At 28.6% G+C, this 9,989-nt stretch overlaps 2 long non-coding RNA genes across 2 annotated transcripts; one reads left to right on the forward strand and one right to left on the reverse strand.

Annotated features, from left to right (window-relative positions):
• The first annotated feature begins 786 nt into the window (after positions 1-786).
• Positions 787-2,887, forward strand: LOC141458022 (uncharacterized). Its single transcript, XR_012460708.1, has 3 exons — positions 787-1,076; positions 1,597-1,692; positions 2,748-2,887. It is a non-coding gene; the product is annotated as an uncharacterized lncRNA (long non-coding RNA).
• On the reverse strand, positions 2,733-9,253 carry LOC141458019 (uncharacterized). The gene is made up of 4 exons (XR_012460703.1): positions 6,363-9,253; positions 5,362-5,491; positions 3,429-3,595; positions 2,733-2,864 (listed from the first exon to the last, which is right to left on the reverse strand). It is a non-coding gene; the product is annotated as an uncharacterized lncRNA (long non-coding RNA).
• Between the last annotated feature and the right edge of the window lie 736 nt (positions 9,254-9,989).

Raw genomic sequence — 9,989 nt, forward strand, 5'->3', positions numbered from 1 at the left:
TCGAGTTCAGTCAATATACTAATTTTGTATTAATGTTATAAAGTACGTTCATCCAGCACTTCGCTGACTTGCAGCTACCCTTTATGATCGATCACACTACATGTCCACATAAGGTGAGGTGAATCGCATACAATTTCGCATTCCAGGAAAAAAATCTATCCTCGCAATCTTGTGAGACTTTTCATTCAGGTAAATATATCTTAATTAAAACATATACCATTAAATTTAAAAAGAAATAAATACTGTTTCAGATTTATTAAATATTACTTCATTCCGAATGGAAAAAGTTTTAATATCGTTCAAAGTGGTTTCAAAATTTTATTAACTTCATTGTCAATCAGAATTTGTAGCCTTTATCTCAAAAATTACTTGATTTGATTTAAAAATTGCTTCACATTAATGATTGCAAAAACAAATACAATTTAAATTGCATGCATATTGAAATCTAGAAAAAAATTAAAATACATAACTGAGACACAACTGGCAATGCGCACTATCGGCAAGGTCAAGAACTACTCAGCTAGTAGTAGTTCTCAGGTCTTCCACTAGATCGCATAGGTATGTAGAATTCGTGTCTTTAAATTCCTATATCATTTACATACATTTTTGTTACTTTTAATAACCTTCACTACAGGTAACATCGGTAATAACTAGCACGCAAATTGTCTATTACTTTTTTTGCTTCTGAGAGTGCAGATTATAAAGATTCACTTGTGAAGGAATAGTTTTTAAATTAACTTCAAACGTAAATTAATATGAACCATAAGTTTGATTATGAAGGTCGATCTATTTAGATTGTTTAATTGCAATTTTCGACTTCCAAATGATAAATTTGTTAAAATATATTTACGTATTTGTGAATGAAATTCAAATAATGTATTGAGTTTTAATGTATTTTGTTTTTCTATATGCAGTGCGTTCGTCCAGGGCTACTTTTTTGGCCATTCGCTAGCTGGTTGTTCAGTTCATCTATCATCTAAAATGTGTACTACAAAGGCTTTATAGTTGAATGTCATCCATTCCTCCATTACAATGAGAGCATTCTACCATCAGGGTCTTACACAGTTGCTCTTAGGGTAGTTTTCAGTTAATACTTACAAGTACCTTTATTTAATACTTTCAAAGCATGTTGAAATAATTTTCTTTTTTTAAAAAGATACTTAAGATCTTTCTCTTTAAGTTGGAATGAGAAAAGTTTAAATTTGTTGGAAGAAGGTTTTAATTTAGTGAATAACACAGTGTAAATCATTTGTAGTGTTTAGCATTTTATCATCAATTGCAACTATTTTTCATTCAACCTTAATCTTTTTCAAATTAGTTTACTTTTTCATGTAGTTCCAACGTAGAGTAATTTAAGTTTAAATAATTAACTGTCACAAAGTTTTAAAATGCTACGAATTCATTCTTAAAGAATGATCCGTTTAAAAGATTTGAACTGTAATTTTAACTTTCGATTTTAATTTGTTTCTTCTTCCTGAAAGGTATAAATGTATCACAAACTAATGGTTGCATTTTAATTTGTAGAGTCATGGAATAAAATGTTTTTTAATTCAAGAATTACTCTATAAACTGTTTATTTCATTGAATGATTTTCAGATTAAAAACCTCCAATACTGTGGAGTACTACCTGTAAAACCATCCATCAACTAAAGTGGAATTGAAAAAGACGGTGAGAAAACATCTATCAAATGAGTAAGTACAAACATCTTTTGTTATGAATCAATTGCTAAAAAAACATATTATTCAGATATTGGTAAAATGCATGTTTGTATCTCAGTCTTATTTATTAAATGATTTATTGACTTAAAGTAAAAATAAAAAGTATTATTTAGCAGGAGAATTAATAAAAACCTTTAATTTATAAAAAAAAAATATTTATTTGCATGCCCATTTTGTTTTTACATAGACTTCATATATTACATTATATACATATAAATTAATAAAATACAAAAAGAAGTGATAAAAAACGTTTAAAACTAACAGAGAAACTTAAAATAATAAAAAAATTAAGGTAAACAAAAAAAGTAAAAAATTAGTTCCAAAAAAATCCGTCAGAGGGCGCCACTTATCAGACAGGTGTAAAAATAGTTCCAGAAATGACCACCAGGTAGCAGTGCTGTAACCTTCGCTATATATACGGCAACACAGGTAATTCTCGTCAGTACGACTTGAGTGATGCAGGGGGGAAGGTCGCTTTGTCGCTCCCAAAAATATATATCTATCTAGTCTAGTCTAACATCCATCACCTCTCTCTCAAAGAATCATGAAGTGGGGAGATGTTGTCGCTTCGACGGTTCTCCCCACCCTGCCCCGCCCTTCCAACGAACTTAGTTATATAGCCTCCCAGAGCAAGATGGCGGCCAATTAACTCACCTGGTCCACTGGCTCCTAGATCGCTCCAGCTGACTGTTGCTCTTGCACACTCTCACGACTCTGCCAGCCATTTCTAACCTTCCCTCTAGGTTTTCTTTTTCACTTCTACTACTCTCTAGACTTTGTAACCTTCCTTTTAGGTTATCTTTTTTATTTTTTCCCATTTTCTTCAACACTTTCAAATATTAATAAAATATTATTCATTTTTTACGTTTTATTTTTACTTTTTCGTAGTAATTAACACATTTAATGGAAAAATAAATAAAATAATTTTTTTAAAGACTTTTTATCAACTTTTTCTAAACATGCAATTTTTAATTTTGATGAAATCATGCACATTACGTATAATAACTACTTACTTTTTTTTTTTTTAGATTCCTAACCAATGTTGGAATATTCTCATTGCATTGATGTTTCTACGTCTTTTTCACTTGGGCTTCCATTGATGAACAGTTTTGCAGGCAGTACTCTTGGTGTCACCAGTATTGATTCTGAAAATCAACACTATTGTAATTTAAATAATTAACATGTTTACTGAGTTTTACCTAGCATTAAGAAATATATGTATAACAATTTATGTATATTAAAAAAATTAAATAAAGAAGACTATAATTTAACTAAAGAATTGTTTTTTTTTAACGAACCTAAAACTCTTCATGCAATGAAAATAAAATATATATCCAAAAAAACACACTCCTTAAGAATAAAATTAGTTTAAATGGAAAAATATAATAACACACATAATCTACTAACATTATTTTTATAAAAATGAATTAAAAAATTGTAAGCTCGACCAAAAATAGGTGAAGTTTTCAATTTAAAAACATTAGCGTATTATCAGAAGTTATAATTCAATGAATTATTATTATTAATGAAAAATAGTTTAAACTGGCTTAATTTGATTAAAAATGCTGTGTAGCATTAATATGAGTTTAACGTTGAGTATTTATTCTAAACTGCAAACATTCCGATTTTAGGGAAAAATTAATTATCAAAAATAGGTTTTTGGTTAATAATGTAATAATTTGACCGTACTATATAATGGATACTATTACCTGAAGAATTGAGTTTCACACGCCAGGTGGTGGGTAGATTTCCTTGACTTCTTCAATCTCCATAATAGAATGGATGAGAATCATCCAACATGTACCCAACTTGCTGTTGTATGTAAAGAAGGGGCCGTAGATGAAATCATTTCGCATAAAAGCTGAGCATTACTGAGCTGCATCCAAAGGCAAAGTATTAGTAAAGCCCAAGGAGAGTAAATAGTAATTTATGAAAATTGCTACAGTAATCATTTTAACTAAATTCACACGTAGTGTACACTGTAAAAATTGGAGCATGCTTCTGTCAATGTAATCTTTAATCAAGCAGTTCAAGTACTTAGCAACCAAAATTAAACTATTCTGTATTGAATTTTATTTAAAAACTTAAATTTGGTACAAAATGTTAAGTATTTCTACATCAACGAAGTTCCCATCTCGCACTATACCGGCTGACTAAGTGATGGTTACAAGATGTGAAGATGTATTGTTCAAAATGTTAATAAATCGTAACAAATTTTGTACAAATAATGAATTAAAAATTAATGAAACCTGATAGGATCATAGATAGGAAAGATGTCTTTTAATACTGCAGCAACCGGTCTCTTTAGGGCTGCAAATCTTGTAGAACAAGGCAACCTTTGTTCAAATCGAATTTTTTACAACGATAAAAGTCTATATTTCTGAAGAAAAGTTTAAAGTGGCCAAGATGGTCAGATTACGTCATTCCTACAATCTAGTTTCCAAGATTATGGCTAAAACTATTGGTGTCATAAAATTATTTATGTTTACTGTCCTCACTTCTTACTAACAATGTAGAAAAAAAAACATTCCAGATAACTAATAATTTTGGTTGTGAGAAATCTAGCAGAATAATTTATAGCTTTCATTAAGATTCTTCTTATATTAAAGGGAGGTGAATTTAGTTTTAATTGATTTAGGTTACATCAGAATATTCAAAACACTATATGTATCGTAATCAGTTCAAACGATTTGAGGGATGGAAACGTAAATATTGAAATTTTGAAACTACTCAAAGAAATCAAGATAAGCATTCTGGTAAAATTCCATCCTGTAGATAGGGTTTTTCTTAACACACGTAATTTAAAAGTCAATTCGCATACCGTAAATACTTTTAGCATTTCTATGTTTTGTTTTAATTTAAAGCGTCATATTTGAGGTAATTGGCACACAATTTATTAATGAAGAAACTTCAATAGACCCTCAATTTAAAAGAATGGATGAAATACCTAAGTCATTTACATAAAAATCAAAGTGCTATCAAATCAAAATTACATTCAAAATAAAGTTTCTTAAACTCTATTTACCCATATAAAAAGACCAGGAGGCAGTCCTTAATCTAATAAAGATTTTATAAATAAATTATATAGTTAGAACTAATATAAAGAAATATTTAGTGAAGTGTATTAAGTTTTCTTGCAATATTAAAGTATTGATATTTCTTACATTAATATGTATAACAATTTATGTATATTAGAAAAATTAATAAAGACGTCTGTAATTAAACTAAAGAATTGATTTTTTTTTTTTTTAACGAACCTAAAACTTTTCATTCAATGATAATGAAATATATTTCTAAAAAAACACACTTATTCTCCTTAGGAATAAAATTAATTTGATTGGAAAAATATAGTAACACATAATCTACAAACATTATTATTATGAAAATTAATTAAAAAATTATAAGCTCGACTAAAAATAGATCTATGTGATTGGAAAATGATGTAGAATTCAAAATGAATGATGATGTAAATGAAAATGATGTAGCATCTTTGATGCTGAATTTTTCAATTAACTTACTGCTAACTACAATCAACAAAAATTAACACTTCTTTCAAATACAAAAAACGAACAATTTGTATGAAAAAAGTTTTAGTTCTTGTTATAACATGCTGAACATAATAAATAATAAGATAAAACTTACCTGGATGCGAATAACTTCATATTAATGGTTGTGCTGCTGGAAGTATAGAAGGACCCTTAAAAATTCATCTCAGGTAAAAGCTTAGGACTGCAAGTTGACAAAAAGCCCACCGATGTTAGCACTGCATGAACTGGAAAAAATACTACATTAAACATAAGTAGGAGTAATACGAATTTCATTCACACCACATTAATACTTCATTTAAAACGTAGAATTTATCAGTTAAACTAAACCTTTTTCAAAAAAATATTTGAAAAATATTCTCTTTAATTTCTTAAAATAAAATGTTAAACCAATGTGCCTATTACCAGAAGAAGATACGAATAATTACTATTATTATTATGTGTAATGACTATTACACATACTTTTATAACAAATAAATGGATGAAATAAACCCTAATAATATATAATACATTATTACTTCATTTAAAACGTAGACTTTAGTTATAATAATAATTGCCTCTAATTACTCTCTATACTAGCCCTGAAGATGACCTAGTCCCTAGGTCGAAAGCTCGGCAAAATAAATTTTACTCGACTGAAATGGCGATTATTTTTTCATCCTTGAGTTACATGTTTTAATAAAAAGAATTTTAAGAATTTACTTTTTTAATACCAATAAAATCGAATTAAATCTTCAAAATTACTTTATTTTATTGACAATTAGGCTTATTTGTCTTGAAAATAAATTTTTTTACGTTCTTGGAATATTAAAGTTTTTAAATAAAATAACTTTTTCCATGAAATTCAAGTTAACAAAAAGAATTCAATAAAGAAATAATTATTATTACTGAAATAAGAGTTTCATTTGATTAAAAATGGTGCTGCAGTCATATATGTACGTTTATCGTTGAATATATAACTATATTAAACATCAACTTTTCTTGTTTGTACGTGGAAACATTACTTATTCCCGTTCAAAGGGGAAAATGAATTATCATTAAAAAAATTGTTATACTTCATGATTTAATAATTTGAACGAACTAAATAACGGATATTACCTGAAGAACATTTCCATAGGCCAAGTGGTAGGTAGATCTTTTTGACTTCTTTAATATCCAGAATAGAATAGATGAGAATCATCCAACATTTACCAAATAGCTGTTAGATGTAAAGAGGTCATACATTTAGTTTTCCAGTGAACGCTGAGCGTTCAGAAAGACCAATTGATGAAATCACTGGGTGGATGATTGAAGAATAATCCATTATCAGTTTCCATTTCATTCACACTAATTGAATTATTCAAAAAGTCAGAGCATTTTTCTGATAAACTAAATCTATCTTTTTGTTTATTTTATCCCTGACTGGCTTCAGAATTTTATCTATCAACTTAATTAATCTATTGAGCTTGGATTATTCAGTTTGGAGTGAAGAAAACTACCTCAACGAAGTTACCATCACGCAGTACAGCTGCTGACTAAGTTAGGAAGGTTATATGGTGGTTATGTGTGGCATTCAAATTATTAATTGATCGTAAAAAAAAAATGAAATAAATATTAATGAATCCTAGTAATTATTAAACAGTTCTGAACGTTTAGTGCATTTATAATGTTTTAAAATTTTTAAGTTGGTGTTGTGTATTTATACACGGTGGGGGGGATTTAATCAAAAACTCCGAACTATACTTATTTCATTTATATAATTACTTTGAAATGATAAATAAATGATCCAAATTATAAAGCAAGTGCGAAATTAAGTACTATTTTATATAGGAAACTATAAAACAGTCAAAAAAACATGCAAAATGCTCGTATATTCAAAGTTTTTGCTTATTTCTGAGATTTGCTTTGTCTGTTTCCGTGCAGGAAATCAGGAGCTAAGCAATCAAATAAACTAAGGTAGAAAATAAAAGATAATCTCGAATTAAGTAAAGCAGAGAAAGGCAACTCTACGATAGCTTGAACACACTTGTTAGTGTTCTATGTTAACAAAGCATCTTTATCAATCAAAACGGACATACAGAACATAAGAATAATCATAATAATAAGAATAGAAAACCAAGGCAGTTATAAAAACGTACATTCACATGTACATTCAACGTAATATTTAAATTAAAACTCTCTTCTACAAATTTTGATCAAGATACTGGGAGTACTGTGTAGCGTGTATTTTTGTAGCTAGAACGATGGAGAATCTAGTTTAGTTAAGGAAGAAATTTCTTACTTTAAGCTTTGAGTTCTATTTTCATTCCTGAGATGGAGCACAAACATTACGACGGCTAGTTTTGAAACTGAATGTGACAAAAAATAGAAAATCTTTGCAAGGTTTACAAGACATTTCACATTTTTAACTTGCAGTTTTAGATTTTGGGGTCTTGGTTAAATTATACACATTAGTTCTGCTGGTTTTGGAAGTAGATGTTCAGAAAACAGATAAAAAAAATGGAAAATCTTAACTAGGAATTCCTTATTTTACAGTTGGATCATACTCATTAGTCCTGCCAGGTTTGGAAGATCCAGTTAATAAAAAAAGGAAAAAATGGTAAACCTTGTCCAGATATACTATTGCAGATTTTTCTTTATTCTTAATTTCCTTGTGTTCGATTAAGAACATTAGGGAACGATGATACACATTAGATTTGAAAGTACTAGTTTATAATAAGGGGAAAATGGAAAATCTTGCCTAGAATTACCAGACATTACTTACTTAAATATCTTTAACGTCCTGAGTTCGTTTTTTATGTCAGAGTTGGATCATACCAACAAGGTTGGCTAGTTTGCGAATTAGAAGATCATAAAGAAGAAGAAAACTCCTTATTTTAAACTTACTGAGTTTGATTTTCATGCCAGGCTTGAATCATACATTTCATTACGTCGGCTAGTTTTGGAAATCAAAGTTCAGAAAAATTACTAGAAATTTCATTTTTTTAATTTGCTGAGTTCGTTTTTCTTTCCATGGGTTGATCATACACCTGAGGTTGGCTAGTTTTGGAAAAAAAAGGAATAAATGGCAGATCTTGGACAGTTTTACTTAAAGTTTGGACAGTTTTATTAGAGTTTAGTATTAAGTGGCGCTAATCACAATAGTCGAGTTATACTAAAATTTGATTTACTATTTATAAAAACTATAACTTTTTTTTGTTTGACGCATCGAGTCTTTTAATGTCCTTTTCATTTGTCTAGAGAATTAGAATGTGTTTTTGAAAGATAAAGTAAATACTTAGAATATGCAAACCTAAGTATTACACAAACAATTTAACTAATCTGTATGTAGGTAAGTTTGTAATCAGAGATCACTTCTCAAAACTGAAGTTCTACCAAAACCACCTTAATTCTACTTAGGGGAAAATTATATATGTTATAAGAGAAGTTATAACAAGTTCAAATTTTATAAACGTTTCTCTCTCCTTAGCGTATTGATTTTTTAACATTTACGTTTGTGGATTTCAAATTGAAACTTACAATAGATTTTTAATCAGATTCATAAACATTTTATTCTGAAGAAAGTGAATTTATTTATAAGATGCACTGAAACAATAACAAGGTTATTTTTCAGTCATTATGAAATGAACATTTTCGCAGAGAAAATACAAATAATTATAACAATTCAAAAACTCAAGAGAAAGTACGTAGTTGGTGCCCTCAAGCTCAACAGGAATTGGGGCAGATCATTGTAGTAATTGGTTTGACTTGTTAAATGAATATTAAAATTGGAAATTCGTAAGAAATATAATTAAATACTTAATCCCCAACTCATCTCCCTTGCGGTGTAGAGGTATTAAATACATTCATATATTTCGATGTTGCTCAAGTGTTCAATATTTGCTGATTTTTTTAAATTCAATTTAGACGAAAAAAGTAGGTCGTTGAATTTGGATTATATCACTTGAGTTTTAGCATGTAATCATTAAGAAATAAACTAAATTTGTTTAATTTAATGTTGTAGAAATTATTTTGATGTTTATTGTACTAACCATGTTATTAAAACTGTCCGGCAGGACAGTTTTATAAGGGTTGATCGTCCAAAAATGCACGAAAAAGCGTAACGTTGAAAAACACCCAACTTTGACATTCATTATTCAGTGATAGGTAATTTTATCGTTGACTAGTGTCTACTTCTAGATTAGTAAGTTTTAAGCCAGTTAATTTGTTTTGAAGTGTACCTTCATAAAAAGATCCATCACTACTGTGCGAAACATTACATCTGAGTAAAAAGGTTACACTATCGTATAAGATCAGCATGGAAGGTTACTATTGGGTTATTAATTCAAATTTTGTTATTTGATGAACAAAATAACCTTTGTTTTTTTAATAAAAAATAGAAATAAAAAAAGTATTATTATTTGGTAATAATTTTTTAATAAGTGGCCAAATCAATTCGAACATAATAACCCGTCCCTAAAAATAAAACCAATATGATACTGAGATACATTTATTCTTAAGAATTTATTCGATAGAAAAAAAAAAATGAAGTAAAAATATATCAAAATTGTAAAAATAAAATTACTTGGGAAAATCTTTTGACTACGCCACAGAATATAGAATTTTCAAATATATGATTTTTCTTGATAAAGAGGAGAAAGAAAACATTTTCTAGTTTAAGTAGAAAAATGGTACCTGTTAAGATTACGCTGGAAGAACCATCCACCTCTTTAGAATGCCTGACATTCTTAAAGTTGTATAAGACGC

The sequence above is a fragment of the Rhodnius prolixus genome, unplaced genomic scaffold (genome assembly GCF_049639745.1).
Source record: "Rhodnius prolixus isolate KJV_2025 unplaced genomic scaffold, Rpr scaffold_5, whole genome shotgun sequence".
NCBI classification, from domain to species: domain Eukaryota; kingdom Metazoa; phylum Arthropoda; class Insecta; order Hemiptera; family Reduviidae; genus Rhodnius; species Rhodnius prolixus.